Genomic DNA, 22,222 nt, shown 5'->3' on the forward strand with positions numbered 1-22,222 from the left:
GAAAAGAGACTCCCCAAAGAAAATTAGGACTCCAAGTGAGAGGAAGAGGCCCCCCCAAAAGATGAAGCATCCCACACCCCCAGCAAAGCTTGCAAATTTTGTCTGATAGATCCACTTACATCGAACAAGTTTTCTTCCCTTAGGAAAATGGACAAGATCCCAAGTGTGGTTACTCATCAAGGAACTATACTCTTCCTGCATAGTTGTATCCCACTCAGAAATACCAAAAGCCTCATGAAAGGACTGTGGATTTGAGGCAGTAGCAATGAAGATATGTAGAGCATCTTGGAATTGTGAACGATTCTACTTGGTGTCTAATGGATCTCCAACCCAATCACACTCAAACTGCAAGGTCTGTCTACCCCAAAGTGGACCAGAAGATGGAGAATCTAGAGGAGAATCATCAACCTATAAATGATGACTAGGAGAGGAAGGAGGTGAGTCCTTTGAATCACTCTCTGCATCAGAAGTGGAGGTAGAAGACTGCTCAAGTGAATCTGACCCATTAGAAGATCTATCATGTATTCCAAGTGACTCCAATGTCAAAGTAGAAGGAAACCTTGTGACCATGCTCTGATGGTTAAGCTGATGCAAGTAGTGGAAGTTAAGATGGCCAAACCACTCATGCCATAATCTACTCACATCATTAGAGTGAGTGAGTGAAACAGTCAAAGGAGGATCAGGAACAAAGTGAGAAAACATATAGAGTTGTGATTGATGATCTGCTCTCCCAATTGCAATTGTAGAATCATTGTGCAACTCACGTATCTCCACTAAACTATGAGTGAACTCAACCCGCTTGCCTAAACTAGTGTGAGTGATCTGGTATATCGATAGGAGATTAGTTGACAATGAGGGTACACAAGGAACATCATGGAATGTGCCATCCCCCACATCAACAGACCCTCTCTAACACACCTCAACGGGAGTGTTATCACCCATCAAAATAGAAGGCATAGTACACGGCTCCAAGGATGCAAGTTCTTCCTTAGATGAAACCATGTGGTGTGAAGCACCTAAATCAAGAACCCAAGTGGATGGTGAGGAAGCAACTGCAAAAAGTGCCTTGCCCTTTCCTTTCCCCTTGCTGTTTTCTTTTTCCTTGTTAGACCCTTCATTAGAAATTTTTTTGATAGACTCAGGAACACTGATATTATTCTTCTCAAGAATGTATGTCAAGTGATCATGTTGTTTCTGCAAACATTTATGTTCATCATGACCAGGTCTTTCACAATAGGCACATTTGACCTTTTCTTTCTTAGGCTTATCGCCCTTGGAAGATGGTGTATCAACAGTTGCTTTTGAAGAAATCGATATCTGATCCTTCTTCTCCTCGCTATTCTTTTGTTTTTTGTCCTTACTATTGTTGTTACTACTTTGTCCTTGTTGTTCTTTTGTGCCTTGGTTGGCAGCCAAGGCATGTGACTTAGAGGACTTAAGAGTGCCCATCTGGATTAGCTTGTCCTTTTCTCGAGTGAAATTGAAAGAAAAATCATCTAAAGATGGCATGGTGAATTGAGTACCAAGTGCACCCTTAGTAGCATAGAAGGTAGAGACAAACACAGAATATTCTAAACTTGGCTTAGAGAGAATACTAAGAATTAGTTGTTCATCTTTCTTTTCAATTCCACATTGTTTTAACTACAGCCTTAGTGATTTCAATTTGGTGAAAAAATCTTGGATTGTGTTGAAATTGCCTGGACTCAAACTAATTAATTCATTTTCCAACATATGACCCCTCATTGAATCTTGTGTGCCAAATAGTGTTTCTAGCTTTGTCCATACTTCATTTGGTGTATCCAAAGACTCAATGTGAAATAGCAAGTCAGGAGAAATAGACAAACACAATGTTCTATAGGCCTCATCACATTTGTTAAACCACTTAGGCTTATCTTCATCTTTAGCAGGTCCAGTTTCAAGTCCCATAGTTATCCTTTTTAATCCAACTTTCCTTAAGTGAATTGTCATGCGTGATTTCCACTCAAAATAATTGTATGGAGTTAGGATGGGCATATTTGTTTGATCCATGATGAAGAAATGCAGAGAAGAAATGCTAAAAAGAAGAGAACCCAGCCACGACAATGCCCCCCCTTTTTACTCAATCAAAGAACCCCCCCAAAGAAATATGATTTGGCACTTTGTTTTAGTGCATTTACAACTACCACTAGAAAGAAATACTTAGTGGTCATTACAAACTCTCATGAAGAGCATATGTTGAAAGTAAAATTTAGGCACAATAATCAAGGAAACAAATAGCACCACTTTGATCTACTTGAAAAATCATGCACTTTCAAAAAAAGAATCGCCTCGATACAAGGTCGTATGAGAAAGTTATGATCCTCTGAAGTTTCCAAAACGAGAACTGTGCACAGTCATGACCGAGAATCTGCAATTTTTGAAGAATTAATGCATGAAAATCAAAAAACAACTCCACTAGTGGATAGAGCACAAAAAAATAGGTAAGTTCATAACAATAATCATCAAAATTGAAGTTCGTATGAACAAGAACGAGACATTTGAAAACTGCGTTCAAATCTGTGATTGTTGTAGTGTAAATCAGATGCCTTTAACAGTAAAAAATGGCTCCAAAAATCAGAAAATGACCCCAACAACCAGAATATGATATGCAAATGCTAGATCAGCTTTCTAAATCCATCAATGGCATGCTAGAACCTGCAAAACTGATTGAAAACTCCAAATATGCAAGTTGGTTGTCAGATTTGAGATTGAAACCCCAGAGAAAAATCATTTTTGTCGAAACTTTTCTGATTCTCAAAATCATCCAAAGATGCAAGAGAAGAGCATACTTCATTTTTCAAAAAACTACAATAAAGTTTATTAGCCCCCTCCGAATCTCTCAAATAAGGAAACTAAAATCTATTCTTGCACATAGAAAAGCTCTGATACCATGTTAGAATCTAAAAAGATTAATAACTCAGAATACTAGTGCAAAGAGTAAATTTCTAAACTATGAATGCAAATGATACAAAATCAAAATAGCAACACAGAGTTAGTCTCCAAGAGAGTAATGCAAATGCTAGAAGCAAAATAGCATTAAGAGGATGCAAAAACAAGAGATGCAAATACAAGCCAGGTAGCATGCTTATATAGGCTAGGAAGAGGGAGGAGGTGGCAACACCAACCAATGAGGAGCAACCATCTATTGGACTAAAGATAGCAAAGTATCTTCCCAAGATAGCTAATGGATGCTCATATGTAGGAAGGTGACACCTCACAACCATTCACCTAATAAGACATGCTTTATTAACCTAAGCAAGATTATTAAAAATGTAGGAAAAACCTAGCAAAATAGGAAAAATAAAAAACTACACTAACAATTAATTCCTCACTTCTCACTTTTGGAAATTACTAATTTGAGAGCTTTTTTCCAAAATCTTCTTCTAGAGGATTGCATTTTTGTTCATTGTGAGAGCTATAGGTGTGGGATCATTGCAAGATCAGTATCATTGGGTCCATCTCAAGGAGACCTTGGTTTACCATGACTTTTGGTAGCTTTTGTGGGATATTTATTTTATCTGGTTGTTTTTCATTTTAGCCCTTTTGGTTGTCAGGTAGGGCTCTCCCATTTTTGTGTTTCAACTCCATTTTTTCTTTCATTTCTGGTAGCTATACATTAGGAGGTTAAGAACTAGTGTTCCCATCCATTTCTGATTGTTAGTTCTGCCCGGTTGGACGAGTATGAGCATTTTCCTAATTATCAGGATGAGAGTTTGGGGTTTCACACAATTATGTTGGTTGTTTTCGCATACAATGTTCGAACCTAAATTTTATTGGATTTTTGTGGCATTTGTTCTTAAAAACTAAATGGGTTTTATTTTTTAAGTTTTTGAGTTTTGGGGTTTTTACCTCAATTTTTGTGCCACCCAGTTTTCTCGAGTTTTCTTTGCATGATGATGGTCATGGACTTGGATTATCTGTAGGATGTCAATCAAACCATTGATGTACTTTTATGTTGCATTGGGATGCATGCCACATATGTACTCTTGATTTTGTTATTGATTGTGAGTGATTTTACTTGTGTTCTCATCCAACCCTTGTTTTATGATCTTCGTGATGGTGATGCGCCACACACAAGCACATGTGCATGTATTTATCGGATGTCTTGTGAGGCCTGATCTCTCATTTTTATTTCAATGGAGTTATGTTCATTTGGGGTTGGATTAGGAATATGCATTCTTACAACCACTCATCATGTGATGAGCATGGGTATGTAGGGTAAGTCGGTGGAGAGGCTTCTCTCGTAACTTTTGTAATGTTCTCGATGAGGTGTACATGTAAAAGTTTCTAATAAGTGATAACTTAATTCATTCATAGAAAATTAAATAAGATAAGAAATTTATGGTCAGCCTCCCGAGGGTGGTGTTGAGGGGAATGGTTAGTTATTCTTATGGTACATAGCCTCCCGAGGGTGTACCGAGGGGAACAATTGTTCTTGTGTTTACAAATTTGGTAAAACCAAGTTACCAACTCTCCACTAGAGTCCCTACATAGTTGACCCATAGAGTGTCTAACTAGTACTTGTTATACTTGCATTATCTCATGATCTTGGTTGTAGTCCTCTTTACTCTCTGTGGTTAGATCAATATCTCCATCAGCATGATGAGAGTGGACCTATGGGTTTTGCATGGTTTGGAGGTGTAGCTACCTATACCATTATTGGGGACTAGTGTATAGAGACATTTTATTATTCTAGTGTGATCAGTGCTTGATGATCACTTGGTATATTAGGGATTCTAGAGTATGCTTCCTTGTAATTTATGCTTTCATTGGAATGCTTGGATATCATGTTTAGATGATGTTGGTTTATTTGACGCATTCCTATACTATGATGTTTAGCATATGATTAGATGATGTGATTTTCTTAGATGGAGTATCTATTGCTTATTGGTTTAGCATGTTAGATTTCATGTTCTTATGATGTTATTATGTTTTAGTACTGACATCCTCATAAGACAACTATGACTATCTAGTTGGCAGTTTGGGATGTTACGCATAGGGTATGGCTAGGACCTTCGAGGTCTCATGATGCTAATATGGTTGGTAGGAACAGTGCATGATTTTTGTTATTTTTGTACATTGCAATGTTGCTTTAAGTACTTTCCTTTACTGTTATGTTTTGGATGGTTAGATGAAGTTTTTGTCTTGCAATTTTTGTGTTTGAATGTTCAAGCCTTGACTTGTGGATTCAATACTCCCCAGTGTGGAGGTTCTAACTCTTATTTTATCCCTTTGAATATTCTTGTATCTTTTCTTGCATTTTTTGGGCAATAGTGTTCCTGCGGTGAGCAATACTTATAAAGTATCACATGTCCAAAAAAGGAATATCATGCAGTACTAGAAAGTATCACATGCCTTAAGGCAAAATATTGTGTGATACTGGAAAATATCACACACCCATTGGAGAAATATCGTATGACATTGGAAGAGTGTTATACGCCATTAGAAACTATATCGCTCAATCCCTAAAAGTATCGCATGGCTTCTTGAGAAAAGTTGTATGATACTAGAAAGTATCACCCATGCTATTTGGAAATGTCATATGATTTTGTTAAGAAAATTGTTCAGGCGACTAGCGGGTACCTTTTGTCTTGATCAAAAGTTTTTGAGTTGTGTTTGGGATAACCTTTGTGGAGCTCTTGAACTCCTTGGTTTGACTTTTTTAATTCGAGACGTTTTAGATTTGAATGTGTTTTGTGACTTCTATTTTTTGTCATTTTTGGGTCAGTAGTGATGTTCGGAGATCCTTTGGTGTTTGGATGTTTGTTTAGTCTTCTATTACAATCTTTGTGATCCTTGTATGTTGATTTTCATGTAAAACCATACTTCTTTAAAAAAAAAAAATTGGCTTTTATTTATCCTTGCTCCAAGGATCTCTAAGCATGGCATTACATCTAGTATCAAAACCCATGTTGCAACATTGGGATCTATGTGTTATGCTTCCACTATGTTTTGTTTCAGTGCATGTATTGTTATCTTATTTTATTTATTTTAATATCTCATCGTGGTTTATGCTCATGATTCTTATGCTTCTAACATGTGATTTTGACCTTATCTTGTTGCTCCATAGTGATGCCTCCTACATGTAGACCTAGAGGTTAGGATGGCAACCAATGAGTTGTTAGTGAACAAGAACACCAAGAGCAAGAATGTCAGGTTGGTAGGGGATAACAAGGTAACAATGATCAAGGTGGCATTAGGGAATTGATGCCTTTACTATAGGAGATCATAGCTCGGTTGGGGCCTTTTGTTAAAGAAAACTAACACGACCATGGCCAGGAAGAGGGATCTCATCATGGAGATTCCCACATGTCTGAGCATAGAGAGGAGGAGTGTGAACATTCCTACACATTGCTTAGCAGCCGAAGGCACCATCAGGGTGGTAGGAATTGCGATGATGAGGATTTCATCTATTTGGATATTATGAAATCTCTTCAACAATCCAAAACACCATTCTATGATGACAAGGGAGGTGGCCTTAGGGAAAAGACTTGGTTATTGGACATGGAACATTATTTCTCCATGTATCCATATGCAACCAATCTGAAGGACCACACATCCATTTGGTGGAATATTGAGGTGCAAAAACTTTAGATCAGCATCACAGATCTTTGAGGAGAGATTCAGAGAGAAATCTTTATCTCCTTAATTTAGAGAGGCTTGTGCTAATGAGTTCCATGAGATCAGACAAGGGAACATGATAGTAGACTAGTGCGAGATAAGATTCCTTGAGCTTAGGTAGAACTCATACTATAATCATGATTTGATTTAGGATCTATAAGTTTTATGACTTAATCCCAACAATTATATATACTTTGTCGATCCAAGTAGTAAATGCATGGCTATATATTTAAAACCATTGAAATTACAAAGAAGAAGAATCTGGGAATGATACAGAGGAATTCTAACCAATTATGTAAAATTTATTTTATGCTTTTACTAAGGCAAATCAATATAATTGAAATGTAGAAAACAAAAAACAAAAAAAAAACACAAAATCAACTAACAGAAAGAGAAATGAGAGATAGAAAACACAACAATATTTGATATCGAAGTTTTCCCTGTCAGGACTACATCTTTGAGTCCTACTCCAACTGGTGGACCGATCTAATTAGCTCCAAAATTAAGTACAAAGTGTTACAATATCAACCCCTTCAAGTACAGCACCATTACTCTACTTCAATGTATGGGACTGAAAAAATTTCCCCTAGAAATTTCTCTCTCCTTCTCAGCACTTGGTTGTCCTTCTGATTCCTGAATAACCCCTCTGAATATCTAGGTTCAATGTTCAGAATGACTGAATTCAAAAATTTAATTTTCAATTTTCAATGCCTTGAAAAGGCCTCCTACCCCACTTTTTATACATGAAATTATCCTAAAATAGGCCAAAACAAAAAATATAATAACAAGCCTTTTAATAAATTACATTTTTGAAATACCCCCTTAGCCATTTTTGGAATTTTGGCTTATATCAATTTTAGGGGTTCAATTTTAACTAAAAACCTTATAACAATAAGGTTGGAGGCTTATTAATACTTAAATACAAACTATACCATATATATATATGTAAATGGTAGTGATGGTAGTGATGGCATAGCAGTGGTGGTTATTTTGTTATAACCAACCGATCAGGGGTTCCAACCCTGCCAATGGCCTTTTACCATATTTGGATGGCTAAACTTCAAATAGCAACTCACTAACAATAGTTTTAAATGCCAACTTTGGCATAATGACCAACAGTTAAGTTTGGAGGTCGGTGGTCAGGGGTTCGACCACCACTGACCACCATTAAAAACTCATTACTAGGCTTCCATGTCAACTTCGCCGATGACACATCAATTGATGATGTAAACATAACTTTTTCCCCACTACCACGTGCACTCCTTCGATGCTGCCACATCAACAAACCTTTGTCTTTACCACGTCACCCTCAACCACCTATCATGCCATGTGTCATCATTTGATTGGTTGGCTGACATCATGTTGATGTCATCTGTACAGACATGCCATGTCACTAGGTGATGTCATCATCCCTTTATGTTAATCGACTGTGACTAAGCATAACTTTTTCATTTGGGCTTCATTTTTTATGAAATAAACATCATTGGAAAGCTCTCGACGAGACCTTCAATTTGATGTTGATTCGACCAGTTTTGGAGAGTTCCAAATTTCACCTTTCTGACGGCCTCTAACCTATGGTTTGACCAACCTTTGACTAGTCATAACTTGAGCATACATACTCCTTTTTCGTCCATTCAAGTTGTGTTGGATTCAAAATTTTGAAGACTTCAACATGGTACTAATTATTGGAGTTTTGGAGATACTTCAATTTCAGTGAAAATATCCTCTAGATCAAGCCTCCCTATTGAAAAAGAGCTTTTGAACCTCTGAAATTTTATTGTTACACAGAATGAAAATGAGGGCATGTTTGCCTCACTTGTCCAATATCAACTATACAAACTACTAGAATTTTGAATATTTGAATCATCACACACATTATGAAGAATGACATACCAATACTAATACAATAAACAATATATCCACTAATGTTCATTGTTATGTTCATCACCCACACAATGCCAATTAGTAGAAATAGAAGCAACAAAACTGAAATAACTAATGAAATGGAAAAAATATCAACATTTTGGACCTCTCGTACAGAAACATCATTAGAAAATGAACCTCTCAAATCCTCTTTTACCATCACGGGCTAAAGACTTGATTATGCTTGCATATGATCCTCACTAGCTACTACAAACATGAGAGTCAGTTTACTGCTTGCATTTACTATCATTTTCAAATGTCTTGTGTTTACAATTGATCCTTCATTCTTCCTGCAATAAGCTCTTATAATGTATTCAATTCCATTTTTAAACAAATGATACTTGTTATGTTCCTTGTAGAAGATAGCTTTTCTATCATATAAGTATGGGCCACCCAACACAATCCCATAAATATCAAATGGAACCACATCAAATTCAACCTCATCTATGAACTTAGATGTTATTGCAAATCTTAACTTACATTGCTTAGTGACTCACAATTTTTTATCATTGCAACCCAACCTAATGGATAAGGTCTCTTATGTGGCTTAGTTTCCAATCCCAACTGTTTAACAACTTCTTCTGAAATCAAATTAACTTGGGACCCACTATCTATCAATATGTCAATTTTAGTGTTCTTTGAAATCACCCTTATATGAAAAATTTCACACCTTTTACTATCTTCAAGAACAACATAACTATTGAAAATGGAAGTATATGAAACATCAGTGGTATAATCAACAAAAACCTTACCTTTCAAACCCACAGCCAATATTGTTTTCTCATCACCAAAATCTAATTCAAGATCTTGAACAATAGCTGCAAACTTTTGCTTCCCTTTTTTATCCTTCTTAAACCACTTTAGTTTCAACTCTGGATGCAATTTCCAACACTTTTCTTCTGCATGTCCTTTCTTTTGACAATGTGAACAAGTAGGCTTGTCACCTTCCTCTTTCTTCATAGTGGCTACTTTCTTTCCTTTCTTGATGCTTTCATGAGGAAAAAATTCCTTCTTTGAACTAAAACTTGTGTTTCCTCCACCTACTTCAATATGGGTTGCTTGAACACATACTTCATCAAAGATAGAAGGACTAAACATCAATATTGTATGTTTTAAATAAGAATGCATTCCACCTATATACTTTAATAAAGTATCTTGCGTGTAAAGAGGAATTCCAAAAGTTAAAGCCTTGATGCAAGAGCATCTAGAGGTATAAGGGCAATCCTGTGTCACCGAAAAAAATGTACTTAGACTTAGTTTTTGTTTCATGTGTTTTCATTTCTGGATACCCATTTGGGTCAAATAAAGGTTCCAACTCTCACAGTTCCACTATTAGTGTTCTGGGTTAGAGTTTTTAATCACCTTGGGATACGTGTAAATGCCAAAAAAAAGGAGTATGTAATTGAGCCATCATTTTGGTGAACTTTAAGGTGTAAATTGGTCAGATGATTTTCATTGTAATTTAGAGCATTCCAAAAAAAGAATCAAGACAAAAGGCCCCACGGTTTGAATGTTATCGCAGTTTTTCGATTTCTGGAGACATCCTAAGAATGTTTCAAAGTTAGGTTAGGGGCATTAAATGACCTTGAACAAGGAAAAAAAATGAGGGAAAGGCACAGCTGGTCCATAGGGCTATAGAGCACTTTGAGAGCTTTCTGAAAATGTAAATGGTTCGTCAATTGGAGCTACGGTTCAAAAGTTATGCCTCCCGAAAGTTTGGTTACCATTTCTGGATTCTTCTAATTTTGTGCTGACTTCTAATGCGACTTCTAGAGCTTTCTATTTGGTTGGTGGATGCCAACTAGCACTTTCTAGAATTTATTCCTAATCCTTAACCCTTTGGGGTCTATTTAAGAGCATTTATGGCATTGTAAAAGGCAGTTGGGAGTGGAGTTTGAGAGAAGGTACTAGGAGAAGAATTTATCTCCAGATTTATGCTATTGTAAGCCCTTAGGGCATGTTTTGAAGTCTATTTTCTCTATAGTGAATGTATAAGCATATTTACATCATTAATAAAGTTTTCCCCTTTCCTATTGTGTCCATTCTATGCTTGGGTCGTGTCCCCATCAAGTGGTATCAAAGCTGGTTTTTCTGAGTGTGTAGATAGAGCGCCGACTGTGAGGTAGTTTGCACCAGGACTGTGTGGTTGTGGGTTTCAGTTAAGAAGATGCCTCCACAAAGAGAGCATAATGAAAGGGCCGAAGCTATTTATCCTGAGGAGGTTAGAGCCCTCCAAAGGTAGGTCCAAGCATTGCAAGAGGAACTTCGTAGGGGAACAAATGTTGCTGCAGGTGACGAAAGTGAGGATGACAATAAAGAAGAAGAAATTGGACCAGAAGGGGAATTTGATAGGGAAGTTCTAAATCAAGAAAAAGAAAGGCTTTTTAGGGCCATTACTAAGTTTGGGAAAAGACCTACAATTGATGTGGGTGTATTTTTAGGAAATTTGAAACCAGATGAGTTGATTGACTGGATCAATGAACTGGAAGAATACTTTGAGTATAAGGATATTAGGGACCCAAATAGGGTTAAGTTCGCAAAGGCCAAACTAAAAGGACATGCCAAAATTTGGTGGCAAGAGGTTCGATTGGAAAGAAATAGAAGAGGAAAGGATAAGATCACAAGGTGGGATCGCATGGTGGACAAACTAAAGAAGCAGTTCATTCCTGTTGACTACGAGTTTGATTTGTTTAAGAAGATGCATGGGTTAAAGCAAGCAGGAAAATCAGTCTAAGAATATACATAGAAGTTTTATCGACTTCTGATTAGAGTGGGGCATGCAAAAGCAAATAAGGAGAAGGTTGCTCGTTATATCAGTGGGTTACAACCTAGCATCCAGGAGGAATTAAGTCTAGTAAGAATGACCAGCGTTGAAGAGGCATACCAGTTTGCCCTACGAGTTGAAGAGAAGATAAATAAGAGGTTTGAAGGGAGAGAAAGAGGGTGTGGTCAAGGAGGAAGGGGTAGTGGTAGGTCATTTGGAGGCTGAAATGAAACCTAAAAGAAAAATGAAGATGTGGGTATTAGCAGGAACCAGAGGAACGAGGGTTTCAACCGCTCCCATGATCAAGACTTTGGAAATCAGAGAGGAAGAGGTAGAGGACGTGGACAAGGAAGAGGAGGCTTTCGCGGTACTTGTTTCTATTGCAATGAAGAAGGTCATTATGCGTTTGAATGCCCTCAACAACAAGGAAGGATAGATAGTAGAGCTAAGGGTCAAGCTAGGGTTGTTCATGTGGATAAGGATGCACAATCATCACATTCAAAGGATGCAGAAAGAGGAGAGACTTTAGTAAATGAAAGGTTCCTACTAAGTGGTGAGATTGAACCAAGACAAAGGAGGAGTTTATTCTGTACCAGGTGCAAGTATCAGGATAAATGTTGTGATGTGATCATTGATGGTGGTAGCACTGATAACTTGGTATCAGAAAAGATGGTCTCTAAGTTGAAGCTCAAGAGGGAGAAACACCCCCAGCCCTATCGGATTTCTTGGGTGAAAGATGATCATAAGGTCCTGGTAAGTGAACAATGTTTAGTGAAATTCAAAATTGGGAGTTACCATGATCAAGTTCTCTGTGATGTTATTCCAATGGAATTTTTCCATCTATTGTTGGGTAGACCGTGGCAGTTTGATAGGCATATGGTACATGATGGTCATGCAAACACATACTCTCTAACAAAGGATGGAGTTTGCCACAAACTGAAGCCCATGAAAAAGGAAGGCGAAAAGGTATGTAGCAGTGCTAGGATTTGTCTTGTTGATGGAAGGAAGTTTTTAGATGGCATGAAACATCAGTGTATGTGTTATGCTTTGATCCCTAGGAAAGATAAAGAAGGTAGTAGTGAAATACCACTTGAAGTTCCAGATTTACTAGGTGAGTTTGGAGATATCATCTCTAATAATGTTCCAGAAGGATTACCACCGGTTCAGGAGCTATTGAGGAAGGGCTTGATTTGGGAGAGCCTGAGTCCATGTGCAGTACCTGTAGTACTGGTACCAAAGAAGGATGGAGAATGGAGGATGTGTATAGACTCTCGAGCTATAAATAGGATAACCATCAAGTATCAGTTTCCTTTGCCAAGAGTGGATGATCTTATTGACTGCTTGAGTGGAGCTCAGTACTTCACAAAGATAGATCTCAAGAGTGGCCATCATCAGATACGGATATGAGAAGGAGATGAGTGGAAAACAACCTTCAAGACCAAGGACGGTCTTTATGAGTGGTTAGTCATGTCCTTTGGATTGACAAACGCCCCAAGCACCTTCATGCGGCTTATGAATGAGGTACTTAAGAAGTTCTTGGGAAAAATTGTTATTGTCTATTTGGATGATATTTTAATTTTCAGCAAGACTTTGGAAGAACATTTATTGCATATTCTTAGTGTCCTTGAAAGGTTGAGGGAAGAGAAACTGTTAATTAATCTGAAGAAGTGTATCTTTGCAAAAAGGGAGTTAGTCTAATTGGGGTTTGTTATATCACCTGAAGGTCTCAAAATGGATCCAGAGAAGGTAAAAGCCATCTTGGAATGGCCTACTCCAAGGTTTGCTACTGAGGTAAGATCATTTCATCATCTAGTTAGTTTTTATAAGAAGTTCATTAAGAATTTCAGTGGCATATGTGCACCCCTGACTGACACAATAAGAGGGGATAGAAAAGAGTTCAAATGGACTACGACAGCTGCAAGAAGTTTTGAATTGATGAAGAAGAAGGTGACATAACAACCTGTGTTGGCACTTCCAAATTTTAGAAAGGTGTTCCAGGTGGATTGTGATGCTAGTAGCAGTGCTATTGGAGCTGTATTAAGCCAAGAAGGTAAGCCTATTGCATATTTTAGTGAAAAATTGAATGATGCGAAAAAGAAGTATTATGTTTATGATCAAGAGTTCTATGCAATAGTTTAGGCCTTAAAGAAATGGAGGCATTATTTATTGCCAAAGGAATTTGTTTTATATACTGATCACCAGGCATTATAGTACCTAAATAGCCAAGGTAAATTGAATCAGAGGCATATGAAGTGGGTAGAGTTCTTGCAGAGGTATACATTTGTGTTGAAGCATAGAAGTGGAAAATCTAACAGGGTTGCAGATGCACTAAGTAAGAGATAGTTGTTGCTTACAATAATGCAGGTTGAAGTAGTTGAGTTTGATGAAGTCAAGAATCTGTACCCTGAGGATCCTGATTTTGTTGAAGCATGGAAAGCTTGTAAAGAATCTGTTGCGGTAGACAGAACTAAGTGGTTAGACTATCTGATTTAGGATGGTATGTTGTTCAAGGGCAGTCAATTATGCATTTCGAGGAGTTCTATGAGGGAAAATCTGATTAAGGAGAAACACAGTAGAGGGATGGTAGGACATTTTGGTCGAGATAAGACCATTGCCATTCTTAGAGAACATTATTTTTGGCCTTAGATTTTATAGGATGTGAAGAAGTTTGTACAAAGTTGTTAGATTTGTCAAGTTGCCAAGGGATGTAGTCACAATACTGAACTATATCAGCCATTGCCTATTCCATCAAAGCCATGGGAGCACATAAGTATGGATTTTTTTCTTGGATTGCCGAGGACACAAAGGGGTAATGACTCAGTATTTTTGTTGGTTGATAGGTTCTCCAAAATGGCACATTTCATTCCATGCCACAAAACTCATGATGTTATCCATATTGCAGACTTTTTTTTCAGAGAGGTGGCAAGACTACATGGCCTCCCAAGGAGTATAGTTTCTGACAGAGATACTAAATTTGTGGGGTATTTCTGGAGAACATTGTGAAAAAAGTTGAGAACAAACTTGAAATCCAGTTCCACACATCACCCGCAGACTGACGGCCAAACAGAAGTGGTAAACAGAAGTCTAGGCAATTTGCTGAGATGTTTAGTTGGGGATAAGCCCAAGGGGTGGGATTTGATTCTACCACAAGCAGAGTTTGCTTACAATAACTCTACAAACAGGAGTACTGGTAGATCACCATTCCAAATTGTACATGGAAGTAGCCCAAGGACTGCACCAGAATTGAGGAAGATAGAGCAATGGGAGAGGACAAGTGTTGAAGCTGAAGAATTTGCTAAACATATCAAGCATCTACATGAGGAGGTCCAAGCACACATTACCAAAATGAACCAATAGTATAAAGCTAGGGCTGATCAAAGGAGAAGACATAAGGAGTTCCTAGTAGGGGATCTAGTAATGGTCCACTTAAGAAAAGTAAGATTTCCAGCCGGTACTTACAACAAGCTGAAGATGAAGAAATTTGGCCCCTACAAGATTTTGAAGAAACATGACTCAGGAAATGCATATGAGGTGGAGTTGCCAGATGGAATTCACATTTCTCCTATTTTCAACATTACAGACTTGACAGAGTATCATGATGATGGTGCAAATGAGGAGCTGATGTTAGAGCTATGTCCAATTCTTGCTTCTAAGAAGGAGGAGATAGAAGACATTCTGGATAGTCGTGTGGGTAGGAGTACCAGAAATAGGCAATATGAAGAGCATCTGGTCAAGTGGAAATGATGGCCGATAGAGGACTCAACTTGGATATCAACAGCTGAGGTTTCTCATTTGGGATTTCCTCTACCATTCATAAAGTGACAGGGTCACTTTTCAATCTACCTTGGGTGTCTGATGCAGGAGCATCTAGAGGTATAAGGGAAATCCTGTGTCACCCAAAAAAATGTACTTAGACTTAGTTTATGTTTCATGTGTTTTCATTTCTAGATACCAATTTGGGTCAAATAAAGGTTCCAACTCTCACAGTTCCACTATTAGTGTTCTGGGTTAGAGTTTTTAATCACCTTGGGATACGTGTAAATGTCAAAAAAATAGGAGTATGTAATTGAGCCATCATTTTGCTGAACAAGAAGGTTTAAATTGGTTGGATGATTTTCATTGTAATTTAGAGCATTCCAGAAAAAGAATCAAGTCCAAAGGCCCCATGGTTTGAAAGTTATCACAGTTTTTTGATTTTTGGAGACATCCTAAGAATGCTTCAAAGTTAGATTAGGGGCATTAAATGACCTTGAATAGGGCCAAAAAATGGGGGACAAGTGCAGCTGGTCCATAGCGCTATAGAGTGCTTCGAGAGCTTTTCAGAAATGTAAATGGTTCGTCAATAGGAGCTACGGTTCAAAAGTTATGCCTCCCGAAAGTTCGGTTACCGTTTTTGGATTCTTCTAATTTTGTGCCAACTTCTAATGTGACTTCTGGAGCCTTCTATTTGGTCGGTGGATGCCAACTAGAACTTTCTAGAATGTATTCCTAATCCTTAACCCTCCAGGGTCTATTTAAGAGCATTTCTGGCATTGTAAAAGGTAGTTGGGAGTGGAGTTTGAGAGAAGGTACTGGAAGAAGAAATTATCTCCAGATTTATGCTATTGTAAGCCATTAGGGCATGTTTTGAAGTCTATTTTCTCTGTACTAAATGTATTAGCATATTTACATCGTTAATAAAGTTTTCCCCTTTCCTATTGTGTCCATTTTGTGCTTGGGTCGTGTCCCCATCAAGCCTTCTTCCTAAACACCTATGTATACTCTTGCACAGATTGCCCTTTACCTTACCTAAGATTTTGCCAATCCATAATGGCTTGTTGCATATGACCCAAAGGATAAAATTGTTTCTTCAAAGCAGAAGTAAATTCATAGCACGATGAAATGATTTTACCATGTGTAGCAAGATCATCTTGGATCTTACGCTCCCACCAAACTAATGCAATACCTCTCATTCTGAGAGTAGCTAGCTAGATTCTAGAAGAATCATCCAAAATATTTTGAACCCTGCAATACACTTCAATCTTCTTAAGCTAGTTGTCTAGTCTTTCTACATCCAATTCACCATTATTTATGGGCAAATCAAATTTCACATCAAGCTTTAAGAAAGGTGTCTTCACATGTTTCTTTTTAGAAGAAGTAAAAAACTTTCAAGAAGAAGAGGAGGAGGAGGAGAAAGAATATGAAGAAGATGAGGATGAAGGTTTAGGAGGGTCACTAAGACCTCCTACTCCTTTGCCTTTGTCATATTTTGATGAAGATTTACCTTCTTCCTTCTTCCTAGCCTTGTCCACCTTTCTCAATTGTCGTTCATGCCTCTCTTGAAGAAGAACGTCCACCAAAGCTTTTAACTTCAGAAAAGCTCTCTAGAAGGCTTCTACATCAAACTCGAGATGATTTTGTTCAAATATCATTACTCATGTAAAAAAATTATTTTCCCAATCTCTAGATTGAACTCTACAAGTTCACCTTCTCCTTGTTTCAACTTCAACTTGGTTAACATTCACCACCTATAATTTCACTGCAAAAATAGGCTCTGATACCAAACTTGATCTGATTTAGGATCTATAAGTTTTATTACTTAATCCCAACAATCAGATATACTTTCCTGATCCAAGTAGTAAATGCATGGCTATGTATTTAAAATCATCGAAATTACAAAGAAGAAGAATCTAGGAATGATACAGAGGAATTCTAACCAACTACATAAAGTTAATTTATGCTTTTACTAAGGAAAATTAATGTAATTTAAATGCATGAAAAAAAAAACACATAATCAACTGACAGAAAGAGAAATGAGAGATAGAAAACACAACACAATTTGATATCGGAGTTCTCCCTGTTAGGACTACATCTCCAGGTCCTGCTCCAACTAGTGGACCGATCTGATTAACTCCAAAATCAAGTACAAAGTGTTACAATATCAACCCCTTCAAGTACAACAACATTACTCTACTCTGATGTATGACACTAAAAAATGTCCTCCATAAATTTCTCTCTCCTTCTCAACACTTGGTCATCCTTCTGATTCCTAAATATCTAGGTTCAATGTTTAGAATGACTAAATTCAAAATTTTAATCTTCAATTTTCAATGCATTGAAAAGGCCTCCTATCCCCCTTTTTATACATAAAATTAGCCTAAAATAGGCCAAAACAAAAAAATACAATAATAGGCCTTTTAACAAATTAAATTTTCGAAATACCCCCTTAGCCATTTTTGGAATTTTGGCTTATATCAATTTTAGGGGTTTGGTTTTAACTAATAAACTTATAACAATAAGGTTGGTGGTTTATTAATACTTAAATACAAACCATACCATATATACATGTAAATGGTAGCGATGACATAGCGGCAGTGGTTATTTTGTTATAATTGATTAGTCAGGGGTTCCAACCCCACTGACAACCTTTAACCATATTTGGATGACTAAAATTCAAATAGCAACTCACTAACAATAGCTTTAAATACCAACTTTGGCGTAACGACCAACAATTAATTTTGGAGGTCGGTAGTCAGGGGTTCGACCCCCACTAACCACTGCTAACAACTCATTACCTGGCTTCCACGTTAGCTTCACCGATGACATGTCAACTGATGACGTAAACATAACTTTTTCCCTGCTACCACATGGACTCCTTCGGTGTCGCTATATCAACAAACCTTTGTCTCTACCACGTCACCTTCGGCCACCTATCATGCCACATATCATCATTTGATTGGTCAGCTTACATCATGCTGACATCATCTGTCCAGACATGCCTCATCACTAGGTGATATCATCATCCCTTTTGGTCAACTAACTTTGACTAAGCATAACTTTTGTATCTGGGCTTCATTTTTGATGAAACGAATGTTGTCAGAAAGCTCTTGACAAGACCTTCAATTTGATGCCAAATTTGACTAGTTTTGGAGAGTTCCAAATTTTTCCTTTCTAATGGCCTCTGACCCAAGGTTTGACCAACCTTTGACTAGCCATAACTTGAGCATATGGACTCCTTTTTCATCGGTTCAAGTTGCGTTGGATTCAAAATTTTGAGGACTTCAACATGGTACTAATTATTGGAGTTTTGGAGATACTTCAATTTTAGTGAAAATATCCTCTGAATCAAATCATGATGAGATACTCCTTACTCAGCATTTTATCTAAAGCCTTAAGGATGCCCTTATTAAAGAGGTTCAGATGCATAAACCTAGGACTCTTATTCTTGCTACAAATAGTAATTTGGCTAGAGGGTTTAGTGGTAAATCAAATTCTCAAAACCATAATGCATAGACTTTAGGGTAGGATGCACAATTTACTCAGTCCTCTGGAAAGGGTCAACCCCAATAAGCTCCCTCACAATGTGGTAGCAAATGTCATGAGCAATGATGCCAACATTTTCTTCAAAAAGATGGACATAGTTTAGGTACTACAAGAGGGAAGAGATAAGACCAGGGCCATGGCCAGAAGCATCAATATAATTTCCCTTCTTAGAGTAACCAACAAAACACTAGCAAGGGTAGTGCACCATACTCTAATGCTACCCAGGGTGGTCGTGAGAATAGCTCCAACTTTCTAGGAGAATGATTCTCTTGTGGTAAGCTTGGCCATAAAGCATGGAAATGTCCTATTAAACCATTTATAGGACCTAGTAGAGGTGCAGCCAAATCAAAGCCTATTGTAGGAGAGGCTGGTCAGAACCATTGAGTATTTGTGATGATTGATAACCATCAAGTTGAGCACTAGGGTACCATAGTCGAGGCTACAGATACATTACATGGCATTTCATCTTCAGTATTATTTGATCTAGGTGCTTCATACTCTTTTATTTCACCATCTCTTGTCCAGCGATGTGGGCTAGTGGCAGCACGTCAGGTCAATAGGTGGCAGGTTGAGTTAGCTGTAGGATCCAAAGTTGTTGTAGACTCCTTGGTCAGTGGTTGTGGATTGAACTTGGGTACCTTCACCACCACAATGGATCTTCAAATCCTACCTCTAGGGTCATATGACATTGTGTTAGTCATGGATTGGTTAGTTGCCCATCAGGCGAATATAGATTGTCACTGTAAGTTGGTATAGTGTGTTGATGACATAGGTGGATAGGTGGAAATTTTAGGGGTCCAGAGAGTAGTCTCACTTTGGATGATCTTAGCTAACTAGTTGAAGTGGAGTATGCGGAAGGGATGTTAGATGTTCATAGTCTCTTTTAGTGATCTTGAGGAGGTTGAGAGTCGTACGGTGACACTTGATGATCACCCACTCCTTTGTGAGTATGTAGATGTGTTTCCTAATGAGATACTAGGTATGCCACCACAACGTGACATTGATTTTCAAATCGGTCTCATACTAGGAGTAGAGTGGATTTCATGAGCTCCTTACTGCGTGACTACTTAGGAGTTGAGTGAGCTCATATTGCAATTGGAGGAATTGTTGGCCAAGGGCCATATTCATCCTAGTGTATCCTCATGGGATGTACTAGCCATCTTTGTGAAGAAGAAAGATGGCTCATTGCGTTTATGCATTGAATATCGATAGTTGAATAAGGTGATAGTGAAGAATCAATATCCTTTACCAAGGATAGATGACTTATTCGATCAAATTAAGGGAACACAAGTGTTCTCAAAGATTGATCTTAAGTCAGGATGCCATCAGCTTCAAATTCAGGAGGCCAACATTCATCAAACAAATTTTTGTACACGATATGGGCATTATGAGTTCAAGGTTGTGCCTTTTGGGTTAACCAATGCCCCATCAGTGTTCATGAGCCTGATGAATGGATTATTATGCACATACCTTGATTGATGTGTCATTTTATTCTTGGATGACATATTGATTTATTTGAAGACTGTTAAGGAACATGAGGTCCATTTACGTTAGGTATTGTAGTGCTTGAGAGATCATCAGTTGTATAGAAACTTGGGAAAACATGGTTTCTTCCAGTCCGAGGTTAAGTATTTGGGGCATATCAGCACTAGTGATGATATTGCAATGGATCTAGAGAAAATCTGAGCTATTATGGATTGGTTGGTACCAACAAATGTCTCAGAGGTTGGTAGTTTCATGGGATTGGCAGGTTATTACCATTGCTTCATGAAGGATTTCTCACGTGTGGCTCATCCCATCACTTCTTTGGTTGGACGAGTGTGAGGCAACATTCATTGCTCTTAAGAAGTGTTTGACCAGTGCACCAATCTTTGCAATGCCTAATCTTGTATGCAATATTATGGTTTGCAAAAATGCTTCACTAGAAGGTGTAGTGTGATGTTGATGCAAGATGGTCAAGTGATTGCCTACGAGTCCAAAAAACTCAAGGACCATGAGCTTAACTACCCCACTCATGATTTGGAACTTGCAATTGTGGTGCATGTTGTAGTATGTTGGCGACATTTCCTTTTGGGACGCAGGTTTGAGTTGCATAGTGATCATAGGAGCTTGTAGTATATCTTTACTTAGCCAAACCTGAATGCCTGACAACATTACTAGATGGAGTTTATGTGTGAGTATGAATTTGATGTTCACTACATTAAAGGGAAAGAGAATGTCATTGCAGATGCCTTGAGTAGAAGCCCATGAGATATCAGTCTTGTCATTGGGAGTGGATTTGTGGAGCTATTTTTGAGGCTTTGCCTAGTGACACATGGTATCAGGAGGTGAGGGTGGAGATCAAGTCTGGATGTACCCTTAAGGGGAGGTTTTCATGTTATTTTCTTGAGTATGATGGACTACTACGACACTTGGGGTGCATCTATGTACTAATGTTTGGTGATCTTTGTACCTTGGTTTTGTCATAAACACATCATGCACCATATACTACACAACTCGACATCAAGAAGATGTATGTTGATCTTAAATAGTTGTACTTTTGGGCATAGATGTGGCACGATGTTGTTGATTTTGTTGCTCGATGTCTCGAGTGCCAAAGAGTGAAGACAGAGCATCAACATCCAGTGGATCTTTTGCAATTGTATGCTATCCCAGAGTGGAAACGTGATATAATATCTATTGATTTCATCACTGGGATGCCTATGTCATCACTACAACATGATTGCATTATGGTGATAGTGGACAAGTTATCTAAGGTAGCACATTTTTCACCCATGAGAACTATTACTAAAATTCTACACATGCTAAATTTTACTTGAAGTAACATTGCAGAAGGAAATATTCATTTACATTTTCATCATTTTGCAATCATATAAAAAATCATGAGAAAAAGGAGGTACAATGTTCATTGTATAAATCAAATGATATGTACCATATTCAGTTTTACAAAGTATGGAATGAATGGAAAATGTTGGAAATGAAAAATCTCACACAAGTCGTGAGTCTAACTACTACCTTTTATACATATTGAGAATAAGAAAAGCATAGCACAGGAAGGTAGAGTTAGAGGTAACCAATCATTGCCTTTCCAACGTTTGACTGGTTATGTGATCTTTGATGCTGCTCCTAGTCCAGCTCTTGATCTGGAAGTTCCTGGTCTTCATTCTCCTACATAGGAAAAAGTGGGGTTAGATCTTAAAAGATCTAAGCAATGATTGATTATCTACAACTATTTACCCACACATGCAATATCTTTCCTACTCCAAATTCATATAAAAAATAGTAATGCTCAAACAACAAAAAGCAAAAAATGTAATGTTAAAGGGACATATGAATTCTGATATGAAACCTTTCATTATAATCAAGAACAAGCATGTTGATCTCATAAGGAACGGATGCAAATCATAGAAGGGTAGTTTATGAGTGTCACAAGCTTGTGCTCAAACCTCATGGAATACCATTTCAACTATCAAGAAAATGAAGAGAGTGAGTTGCTGAAAAAACGGAGCACTGAGGGAAAGGATAGCATACAAAAATTTGAAGCTAAAGGTGCATCTAATAATGTTGTAAATTCTAAAAAGCAGGACAATTCGA

The sequence above is a fragment of the Cupressus sempervirens genome, chromosome 9 (genome assembly GCF_028749045.1).
Source record: "Cupressus sempervirens isolate cs-2001-9-10 chromosome 9, ASM2874904v1, whole genome shotgun sequence".
NCBI classification, from domain to species: Eukaryota; Viridiplantae; Streptophyta; class Pinopsida; order Cupressales; family Cupressaceae; genus Cupressus; species Cupressus sempervirens.